This window comes from Hordeum vulgare, chromosome 7H, assembly GCF_904849725.1.
Source record: "Hordeum vulgare subsp. vulgare chromosome 7H, MorexV3_pseudomolecules_assembly, whole genome shotgun sequence".
Classification (NCBI taxonomy): domain Eukaryota; kingdom Viridiplantae; phylum Streptophyta; class Magnoliopsida; order Poales; family Poaceae; genus Hordeum; species Hordeum vulgare.
Window position 1 is genome coordinate 573,879,904 of NC_058524.1, and position 12,540 is coordinate 573,892,443.

The window sequence follows — 12,540 nt, forward strand, 5'->3', positions numbered from 1 at the left end:
ATACATCTCCATCATACGGAGCGACAAATACTAGTCTCCAACCCAACAAACACTTTCGGAGATACCTGTAGTGCACCTTTATAATCACCCAGTTACATTATGACGTTTGATACACCCAAAGTACTCCTATGGTATCCGGGGGTTGCACAATGTCATGGTCTAAGAAAATGATACTTGACATTAGAAAAGCTTTAGTAGACGAACAACACGATCTTGTGCTATGCTTAGAATTGGGTCTTGTCCATCACATCATTCTCCTAATGATGTTATCTCGTTATCAACGACATCCAATGTCCATGATCAGGAAACCATGACCATCTATTGATCAACGAGCTAGCCAACTAGAGGCTCACTAGGAACATGTTGTGGTCTATGTATTCACACATATATTACGTTTCCGGTTAATACAATTATAGCATGAATAATAGACAATTATCATGAAGTAGGAAATATGATAATAACCACTTTATTATTGCCTCTAGGGCATATTTCCAACAGTCTCCCACTTGCATTAGAGTCAATAATCTAGTTACATTATGATGAATCGAACACCCATAGAGTTCTGGTGTTGACCATGTTTCGCTCGTGGAAGAGGTTTAGTCAACGGATCAGCGACATTCAGATCCGTATGTACTTTACAAATACCTACATCTACATCCTGGATGTATCCAGGAATGGAGTTGAAGCGGCGCTTGATCTGCTTGGTCTTCTTGTGAAACCTGGGCTCATTGGCAATGGCAATAACTCTAGTGTTGTCACAGAAGAGTCATCGGGCTCGACGCACTGGGAATCACTCCTAGGTCGGTGATGATCTCCTTCATTCAGACTCCTTCCTATGGTGCTTCCGAAGCAGCTATGTACTCCGCTTCACATGTAGATGCCGCCACGACGCTTTGCTTGCAACTGCACCAGCTGACTGTCCCACCATTCAAAATGTACACGTATCCGGTTTGTGACTTGGAGTCATCCGGATCTGTGTCGAAGCTAGCATCAACATAACCCCTTACGACGAGCTCTTCAACACCTCCATAAATGAGAAACATATCTTTAGTCCTTTTCATGTAGTTAAGGATATTCTTGACCGATGTCCAGTGATCCACTCCTGGATCACTTTGGTACCTCCCTACCAAACTTATGGCAAGGTTCACATCAGATCTGGCACACAACATTTCATACATAATAGAGCCTATGGCTGAAGCATAGGGGACGATACTCATCTTTTCTCTATCTTCTGCCGTGGTTGGTCGTTGAGCTGTGCTCAACCTCACACCTTGTAATACAGGCATGAACCCCTTCTTGGCCTTATCCATATTGAACTTCTTCAATATCTTGTCAAGGTATGTGCTTTGTGAAAGATCAATGAGACGTCTCGATCTATCTCTATAGATCTTGATGCCTAATATGTAAGCAGCTTCTTCAAGGTCCTTCATTGAAAAACACTTATTCAAACAGGCCTTTATGCTTTCCAAAAGTTCTATATCATTTCCCATCAACAATATGTCATTCACATATAATATGACAGAGCTCCCACTCATTTTCTTGTAAATACAGGCTTCTCCATAAGTCTGTACAAACCCAAACACTTTGATCACCTCATCAAAGCGAATGTTCCAACTCCGAGATTCTTGCACCAGCCCATAGATGGAGCGCTGGAGCTTGCATACCTTGTCAACATTATTAGGATCGACGAAACCTTCTCGATGTATCATATACAATTCTTCCTTAAGAAAGTTGTTAAGGAATGCCGTTTTGACGTCCATTTGCTAGATCTCATAATCATAAAATGCGACAACTGCTAACATGATTCAAACGGACTTCAACATCGCTACGGGTGAGAAAGTCTTACGTAGTCAATTCCTTGAACATTACCATCCGCACCAGTCTTCTTCTTAAAGATCCATTTATTTTCTATGGCTCGCCGATCATAGGGCAAGTCCACCGAAGTCCATACTTTGTTCTCATACATGGATCCTATCTCAGATTTCATGGCTTCAAGCCATTTGTTGGAATCCGGGCTCGCCATTGCTTCTTCATAGTTCGAAGGTTCACCGTTGTTCAACAACATGATTTCCATGACATGGTTGCCGTACCACTCTGGTACGGAACGTGTCCTTCTGGACCTTCGAGGTTTAGTAGCAACTTGATCCAAAGATTCATGATCATCATCATTAACTTCCTCTCTAGTCGATGCAGGCACCACATAAACATTTTCCTGTGCTGTGCTACTCTTCGGTTCGAGAGGAGGTACAATTACCTCATCAAGTTCTACTTTTCTCCCACTTCTTTCGAGAGAAACTCTTTCTCTAGAAAGGATCCTTTCTTGGCAACAAAGATTTTGTCTTCGGATCTAAGATAGAAGGTATACCCAACAGTTTCCTTAGGGTATCCTATGAAGACGCATTTTTCCGCTTTGGATTTGAGCTTGTCAGGTTGAAGTTTCTTCAAATAAGCATCACAACCCTAAACTTTCAGAAACGACAGCTTAGGTTTCTTGCCAAACCATAATTCATACGGTGTCGTCTCAACGGATTTTGACGGTGCCCTATTTAAAGTGAATGCAGCAGTTTCCAATGCATATCCCCGAAATGATAGCGGTAGATCAGTAAGAGACATCATAGATCGCACCATATCTAATAAGTGCGATTACGACGTTCAGACACACCGTTACGCTGAGGTGTTCCAGGCGGCGTGAGTTGTGAAACAATTCCACATTTTCTTAAGTGCGTGCCAAACTCGTGACTCAAATATTCTCCTCCACGATCAGATTGTAAGAACTTTATTTTATTATCACGTTGATTCTCCACCTCGCTCCGAAATTCTTTGAACCTTTCAAAGGTTTCAGACTTGTGTTTCATTAAGTAGACATACCCATATCTGCTTAAGTCATTAGTGAGGGTGAGAACATAACGATAGCCACCGCGAGCCTCAACGCTCATTGGACCGCATACATCAGTATGTATTATTTCCAATAAGTTGGTTGCTCGCTCCACTGTTCCGGAGAACGGAGTCTTGGTCATCTTGCCCATGAGGCAAGGTTCACATGTGCCAAATGATTCAAAATCAAGAGACTCCAAAAGTCCATCTGCATGGAGTTTCTTCATGCGTTTGACACCGATATGACCAAGGCGGCAGTGTCACAAGTATGTGGGAGTATCATTATCAACCTTACATCTTTTGGTACTCACACTATGAATATGTGTATAACATCACGTTCGAGATTCATGAAGAATAAACCATTGACTAGCGGGACATGACCATAAAACATATCACTCATATAAATGAAACAACCATTATTCTCAGATTTAAATGAGTAGCCATCTCGCATCAAGCGAGATCCCGATACAATGTTCATGCTCAAAGCTGGTACCAAATAACAATTATTAAGGTTTAAGACTAACCCCGAAGGTAGATGTAGAGGTAGCGTGTCGACGGTGATCACATCGACCTTGGAACCATTTCCGACGCGCATCGTCACCTCGTCCTTTGCCAGTCTCTGCTTATTTCGTAGTTTCTGTTTTGAGTTGCAAATGTGAGCAATTGCACCGGTATCAAATACCCAGGAGCAACTACGAGCGCTGGTAAGGTACACATCAATAACATGTATATCATATATACCTTTGACGTTGTCGGTCTTCTTATCCGCTAAGTACTTGGGGCAGTTCCGCTTCCAGTGACCGACTCCCTTGCAATAATAGCACACGGTTTCAGGCTTGGGTCCATTCTTGCGCTTCTTCCCGGCAACTGTTTTACCGGGCGCGGCAACTTCTTTGTCGTCCTTCTTGAAGTTCCTTTTACCCTTGCCTTTCTTGAAACTAGTGGTCTTATTCACCATCAACACTTGATGTTCCTTCTTGATTTACACCTCGCTGATTTCAACATTGAATACAACTCGGGAATGGTCTTCTCCATCCCTTGCATGTTGTAGTTCATCACAAAGCTCTTACAGCTAGGTGGGAGCGACTGGAGGATTCTGTCAATAACAATGTCATCCGGAAGATTAACTTCCAGCTTAGACAGACAACTGTGCAACCGAGACATTCTGAGTATGCGCTCACTGACAGAACTATTTTCCTCCATCTTACAACTGAAGAACTTGTCGGAGACCTCATATCTATCGACCCGGGCATGAGCTTGGAAAACCAGTTTCAGCTCTTGGAACATCTCATATGCTTCATGTAGCTCAAAACGCCTTTGAAGCCCCGGTTCTAAACTGTAAAGCATGGCACACTGAACCAGAGAGTAGTCATCACTTCGCGACTGCCAGGCGTTCAGAACGTCCTGGGCTGTCGCGCAAACGGGAGGGTCACCTAGCTGTGCATCAAGGACATATGCCTTCTTGGAAGCAATGAGGATGAGGTTTAAGTTACGGACCCAGTTCGCATAATTGCTTCCATCATCTTTCAACTTGGTTTTCTCTAAAAACGCGTTGAAATTGAGGTTGACATGAGCGTTGGTCATTGGATCTACAATATTTGTAAAGACATTTTTAGACTAAGTTCATGATAATTAAGTTCATCTAATCAAATTATTTAATGAAATCCCACTCAGATAGACATCCCTCTAGTCATGCAAGTGATACATGATCCACGTTGACTAGCCCGTGTCCGATCATCACGTGAGACGGACTAGTCATCAATGGTGAACATCTCCATGTTGATCGTATCCACCATACGACTCATGTTCGACCTTTCGGTCTTCCGTGTTCCGAGGCCATGTCTGTAGATGCTAGGCTCGTCAAGTCAACCTAAGTGTTTTGCGTGTGTAAATCTGGATTACACCCGTTTTATGCGAACGTTAGAATCTATCACATTCGATCATCACGTGGTGATTCGAAACAACGATCCTTCGTAACGATGCACACTTAGGGGGGGACACTTTTCTTGAAATTTTAGTAAGGGATCATCTTATTTACTACCGTCGTCCTAAGCAAAAAAGATATAGAAACATGATAAACATCACATGCAAATCATATAGTGACATGATATGGCCAATATCATCTTGCTCCTTTGATCTCCATCTTCGGGGCACAACATGATCATTATTGTCACCGGCATAACACCATGATCTCCATCATCATGATTTTCATCATTGTGTCTTCGTGAAGTCGTCTCGCCAACTATTACTTCTACTACTATGGCTAATGGTTAGCAATAAAGTAAAGTAATCACATGTCGTTGTGTCTCATACAATAAATTAAGACAACTCCTATGGCTCCTGCCGGTTGTCGTACTCTTCGACATGCAAGTCATGAATCCTATTACAAGAACATTGATCAATCTCATACATCACATACATATCATCACATCCTTTTGGCCATATCACATTATGTAGCATACCCTGTAAAAACAAATTAGACGTTTAGAATCATTCTGAAACGTTTAGCATCATTCTGAATCATTCTGCAAGTCATAAATCAACCGAATAATTTATAACAGCTAGAAACGTTTAGAATCATTCTGATGATTTATAGCAGCTGGAAAACGTTTACAAATCATCCGCTCTGCTGGACGTCATGTGTTTTGGTGGGGACCATGGAAGTCGTGTGTTTTGGTGGGGACGCTGCCTCGAGAGCCACTCGTTCCCTGCCTTATCTTTCGAGGGCGGTCATCTTCTAACTCTCTTCACAGCATCAACTCTCCACCGTCCTCCATAGCAGCACAGCTCCAGCTCCACGTTGTCCTCAACAGCAGCAGTTCTCGATCCCTCCACGGCGAGGCAATCGCGACGGTCGGTGACTTGGGGCAACTCTCCACAGGCCTTGTAGCAACGAAGTTTGCTTGTGATGGCAGCGGTTGCAATCCACCCGTCACTGCCACGTGCTTCTTGCAACTATAACCCTATCGCCGCCCCGCTGCAATGAAGCTCGGTCGCGCCGGCGGTTGTGCTCGAGTGAAACTTTGCCGGCGACCATCGGGTGTTGCAAGAGCTTTCGACGGGGGTGGCCGATGCTGCGATGTAGCACCGCCTGTGTGATGGTGCGCTCCAATTAAGCTTCGTCGGCGGCGTCGGGTGATGCGCTGAACCACTGCCGCGTCAGTCTGACGCTGCAATGGAACATCGCCGGCGACCATCAAGTGCTGCGATGGAGCACCGCCGCGCTGGCGTCGCCGTCGACGCTGCAGTGAAGCATTGTGGGGCAGCGTCGGGTACAGTGATGAAGTGCCACCACGGACCGCACTGGTTGGTCGCTGCAGTGAAGCATCGTCGGCGGCATGGGGTGCAGCGATGAAGCGCCGCCGCGCCGGTGTGTTGCTGCGGAGAAGCGTCACTGGCGGCGTCGGGTGCAGCGATGAAGCAGCGCCGTGCCGGTGTGTCGCTGCAGTCAAGCGTCGTCGGCGGCTAGCCGTGCTTCGATGCAGCCCTCATCGACATCTTCAGGCACAGCGAATGCGAGATCAAAGCAGAGAGCGGATTGGTCGTGCGATGTGAGGAGGGAGAAGTATGTGCGTTGACTATTCAACAGGCGAAAGGTAGGGATTGGTCTGGCTGATCATACGGTTAGCGAGGCGGCTTCAAACTCAATAATGTTAGACATAAAAAACTTACAAAGGTTTACTTAACCTTCCAAACTAACTCTTTCCCCCCCCTGATTTTCAGTGGGGATGGGGCCCCTCATCCCTCAATTACCAATCACAATCTTACACATCAGTTTGTACGTAAAATCTTTACGTAAGCCTTTGTAGGTGTAGCAATACTCCTTCAAACTTCCTTGCATCAGCCGGTTGATCCGTAGTGTTTCCGTGCATATATGTAGTGATAATTAAGCATTTTATAGAAACTTCATGTGGGTACGTGTCGGGGCCTCCCTTCATACACCTTCCCTGAGTTGTGAAGCGCCGAAATGTTCACAGCTGATCCATCTACCATCTTCGGTCAGTATACTTACCCAGGAAAAGCAAATTTAGTTTCTTTCACGTTCCAGAGCATCTCCAACAGCCGCGCTTCGCGCCGCGTCCAAAAAATGTATTTGCAGCGCGCGCCGGCTGGTTTAGCGCAGGGATACGCGCTGACTCCAACAACCGCGCTATAATGCAGCGCGCGCGCCGCTCCAGCAGTGCCCAAAAATGCAGCGCGCACAACATTTTTTAGTAGATTGCATTAAAATAAAAATGATATTTTACATATATTGCAACTAGATAGGTAGTTTGAAAACATAGATAGATAGTTTGGTGCTAGATAGTTCAAAAACAAAAAAAACTAATCCTAGTCGTTCCAGTCATCTGCACCATCATCATCGTCGTTGGTGTCGTCAGAGGTTGACAGCCAGATGTCAAATCAACGCTCATCTTCTTCAGTGAAGAAGGACCTCCCGCCTGCATTGACGAGGTCGGCCTGCGCACACGGCAATGCCTTCCGACGACGCCTGTCCAACCGCTCCTCGCGGCGCCGGCGCGTGTCCTCCTCGCGGCGCCGTTCCCAATATTCCTGCTCGTAGGCGACGTCCTCCGGGTGGCGCCGGCGCCACTCCGCCATGACCCGCTCGTCCTCCTGGGCGACGAGGAGGCGGCGCTGCAGCGCAGTGTGCTCCGCACGGTCTTGTGCGGAGTTTAGACGAGGCGGCGGGGCGAGGTCTAACGCCTGCTGGAGCGTGTGGACGTCCGTGAAATTCATTTGGAGGCGCGGCCTGCCTAGGCGCCACGCCGCCGCGTCGAACGCGCGGGCGGCCTCGTGCGCCGTGTCGTAGGTTCCGAGGCTCAGCCGGAGATCGCCGGAGCGTATCTCGGCGTAGAACCCGCCGTTGGGGCGCTAGCGGACGCCGCGGTAGCCCGACGCAGAACGGCGGCGCGGCGGCATGGTGGCGCGTCGGCGGTGGCGGCGGCGCAAGAGGCAGAGGAAGAGAGAACGCGCTGGGGCGACGGTGCGAGAGGCAGAGGGAGAGAGAACGCGCGCGGCGATAGCGCGAGGAAGCGGCAGCGCGCTGCCTTTTATGGGCGTGCGGGACGCGGCGCCGAAAAATGGCGCGCGAGCTGCCGCCTTTTCGCGCGCGCGCGAAAAGCGGTTCCCGCACGCGGTTTTCCCGCCGCCGCTGGAGCGCGCCAAACTGTCCCGCGCGCGGTAAAATGCCGGTTTAGCGCGCGCGCCTTTTTGCGCCGCTGTTGGAGATGCTCTCAGACTTTCAGTTTACCATAACTTGTTGTCATACCCATCCATGGGAGTTTTTTTTTTCTGAGACAACCCATCCATGGATATGGGCCGATGGCATGTGGGACTGGGCCGTTGGCTTGGATCCGCTAGCTACAAAATGAGAGCAGCTTCAGCCTTGCTCCCGAACAGAAATGAACTGAGCATGTCTTCTTCCTCAGCCTTGCTCCCGTTCTACTCTAAATTCTCTGCTCCCCGGTGACTCCTCTGATCCTCTCCACAAGCAGCAAGTATCCCTCGCTGGCAGCTCTCCACAAGCTGTATTTATGTCCTCCACCTTCTGTCCGATGATGTCGTGGCGTCGGGCTATGAGCCTATGACACACCTCTCTTCATCCCCATCAAGTATTGGTACCCATTAACACAGATATTTTCCGCTGCCCTTTAAGATCCATGTGCATCCCATGTCCTTAAAATGAGCCCCCTTTCCTTGTTCCCACTCATTCCACACATGTCCTAGCAAAGATACCGTTCAAAATCATTGTCTTGCATGACGGGGAGTTCGAAACCTTTGGTTTTACGATGATGTTCCTGATCCTACATACCACCGGTGGTATTATCAAATACCATGATGAATAATTTGTGTATGTGCTCGGACTCAGGAATAGGAGGAATGGGGAAGCTCATTATATCCGTGTCACTTCGTATATCATGAAGCAAAGGATGAAGATCTCGAAGCTAGCGTGTAAAAGTTCGTTCCTCACTCTTTCTTGGAAAGAAATTCTAAGGGTAGTCTCGGAGAGGATCTCCGAAATGTACTGCCTCCCAACGCCTGCGAATATAAATAATATATTGTTTGCATGTTTTTGAACGCCAGTACTCAATCCATATTTGACTTATGTTATGCAAAATGACAGTATATTAAGTAAATATTTGCAAACAAGAATCTGTTGACAATGATTTATACCATTTGTAAACAAGAATATATTTTGCAGGAATATTAAGTAAATAGTCTACATCATATAAATTTTGTTAGGTGAAAACAACGAGGAAAGGGAGTCATGGTGAACTAAAGGTGGTGAAGGCGTGCCGAGGGCTTGTTGCTGTTGCTGTGCAGAGGCTTGAAATGTAGAGATTGTGGAGTCAAGTGCAGCATCCAAACTAGTATACGCAGATTCGAAAGTTTTTCCCAGATGAAACACCTCTTGCATAGCATGCACGGCAGGATTTACGTGGTGGTAATGGAAACGGTTTAGGAAGAAGAACGGTGGGGGCATCAGCGCCAGACACTTGGTTCGCCGTCGAAATCTCGTCCTCGCTCTCCTCCGGTTACCGGGCGGACCCGGTCAGAAGAGGCCTTTGCACCTGAATAACAATTCATTTGGTTACTATAAATTGAGACACGATGTGTGTGGGGGGTTTAATGATGAGAGCGACACTGTTCTTTCTAGACCAAACTGAAGTGCAACTGCAGAAACAGTAACAAAATAACTTAAACAATCTAAAAAAAAAGGTGAAGCGCAATTACAACGAGGACTAGTTGCAATTCACTGAACATTCAGAAAAAACTTAAGAAAAATGTATTTGCAAATGCAAAACTAGTGAAATACTACCTCTGTACCAAAATATAAGATGTTCTTGCAGTTCTCTGAAAATTCAGAAAAGTGACTGAAACTTAACAAAAAGAAATACTGAACCACAATTGGACACGTTAAAAGGATTGAAACTTCAAATGCGAAAAAATAAGGAGAGTCTAGTTAATACAGTTCTGCTGCTTTCACCCGTAAATAAAAGGAGAATATGTTGCTTTAAATTAATCCATCAACCATCATCTACCGGATGGTTAACTAGCATTGATTTTCACCAATATTCACTTGGTGAAGGCACTTGTGTTGCACTTATGCACCCTCTCCCTCACCCTCGTTCATAAATAATCGGCACTTCTTACTGCTACAGAGTTCATAAGAAGAAGAAAAATGGTCTACGTTGCTAGTTGTGCAAGGTTTAACATGTCGAGACCACAAGAATAGATGAGAATAGGAGGTAGCAGGGAACTTAATTTATGGCCAACAAGAAGATTGTTGGATCCTATCAGTGAACGTTGTCTCAACAGCCATCGCCAAAGCAGACAGATGTAGCGGAACTGTAAAGTGATTTTTTGTCCAAAAAGACCACTAGCCGAGTGCTATTGTCAAAAAAGACCACATGTGGTATGAAATGTCAGAAAAAAACCCCACCTCTTATGGTGGCACGCGCGCCAGGTGACGCGTGGCACCTGTCGCCACGGGTCGAGGCGGCTGGGACCTGCCGCCACTAGGCGAGGCGGCCGGCTGCGCAGGTGTGACCTGCCGCCATCCCTCGAGGCGGCCGGCCAGGACGCTTTCTTTTCTGCAGCACGAGCCCCAGCATCGATCAGCACAAACTCTAGCGAAGCTAGCTGTAGCAACAAGTACCCTTACCTGTAGACGGGCCAATAGCTCCTGTGCGACGTCTTTCCTGGGAATTGGATGGAATGAGACGTTGTTCGACAGAATGGCTCGGCAGCGACACTTTTGAGCGAGTAAATAGCTCCTGTGCGACATGGCCCTTAAGCTGAACTGATATCCTCATTAGCTGTTATGGGTTGGACCCACAACGTATCCACGTAAGCGCGGGACCCACCACTTGTCCAGTAAGCGCGGGACCTACCTCGTCGCGGCTAGAAGCGATTCCGCCCGTGCCCGTCCGTCTGCCGCCGCCCATTGCTTTCCCCTTTCCCCATTCTTCTTCTTCCTCGGGTCTCCGGCGACCTAGTGCAGATGTCCACCTCCTCCGCCCGCAATCAAACTGGCGTCAGTATGGTCCAGTGATGCTCACAAGGTGCCCTAACTGCCCACGCCCAGAGCCTCTCAAACGGTTGGTGACTAAGACGGATGAGAATGGCAATCTTGGGCGGGAGTTTGTAAAATGCTTGAGCAAACCAATGGCAGGAAGGGATGGCAAGGTTAGATCTCGGTTCTAAGCCAGTTCTTTCGCTGTTGTTTGCTTTGATTTCTCCATATTTTTTTTTCTCCTCGAATTTAAGATTTAGGGTTCATTTTGTGGTTTGCAGATCCTGAAGAAATGCACACATTTCGAGTGTATTGATGAATATGTTCACAGGATTAAATCTGAGGGCTACATTGATTCTAGCGTGGCCGCAACCTGGGAGCTCAATTTGGGAGGGGTGCCGCAGATGGAGAATTGGGGGAGCTCGGACAGAGGGGCGGGCAGAGTTGTGCCGATGGCGAGGTACTTGGAGTCTGAACTGACCGATGAATTGAAGAAGATAAAGAAAAATCAAAGGGAGATGATCGATTTGCAGAAGCAAGCAAATATCATGGCAGTGTTTTTTTATTGCTGTGTCATTGCTCTGTTTATGTTTTACTTGCTATTCATCGTCATTAGAGGGGGCATTTAGGTCTGTCCAGTGTAGATGATGTGATCTGTGCGCCATGACAAGTTCATGTATCTTAAATGAATCAGCAGTTTGGAACACATTATTCAGTTTTCATGTTGTGTTTCCTTTGTTTTTTGTTCTTCAGTTAACAGAGTACACACCCAAATTCAGTTTGCAGTAAAAAAAAATTGGGCTGCCGAATGCGAGACCAAAGAAAGTTCAGTTTCAGTACAAAAAAATTATTCGTGGGCTGGCGAATAGATGTTGGGCCCAAAATAAAAACGACGGATTATAACCAGGCCCAAAGGTGTAATTTACAAAAGGTACTACTGATTTCAATAGGAATAACCAGGCCCACAATTATTTGACTGGTCATGTATGATTTTCAATAGGAAATAAAAACGACGGATTATATACAACAATCCAAGTTCATTTATCTTAACAGGGCTGAACATCTAATCTGATTTGTATTATTTACAAATATGGCCTAAGCGGCCTACAAGATACAAGTGTAAAATCTACAGAGCTAGTACTACACGGGGCAACTACACGTGAGGAACGTCGGGCACGTCTTCTGACTGCTCCTTTTCTGGGGCTTACTCGCTGCAGAATCGCCTGTGATGCGTGGAACAGTGGCTGGAACAGGTTCTGGCTGCTTCTTTTCTGGCCCTTACTCGCTGCAGAATCGCCTGTTCTGGCTGGAACGGGCCCGGCTGGAACAGGTTCTGGCTACTTCTTTTCTGGCCCGCCCCTTGGTCGCTGCGGCTGCGCTCCATTGGCCCCCCCTCCATTGTTGCCTTGCTGCTCCTGGGTCAACCAAACGAGAGATTAGTTCCTGGTGAATGGTGACAAGATAAACACAGAACCATGAATGGTGAGAAGAAAGGATCAGCCCAATACCTCGTGCACTGCGTCACTGATAAATATATAATCTGACAGATAAACACATAGATGTGCACAACATAGATAAGATATAAACGGGCTCGATATAAACACGGGCATCACATAAACTGGCACAACAGTACGGGCGATTACAATAAA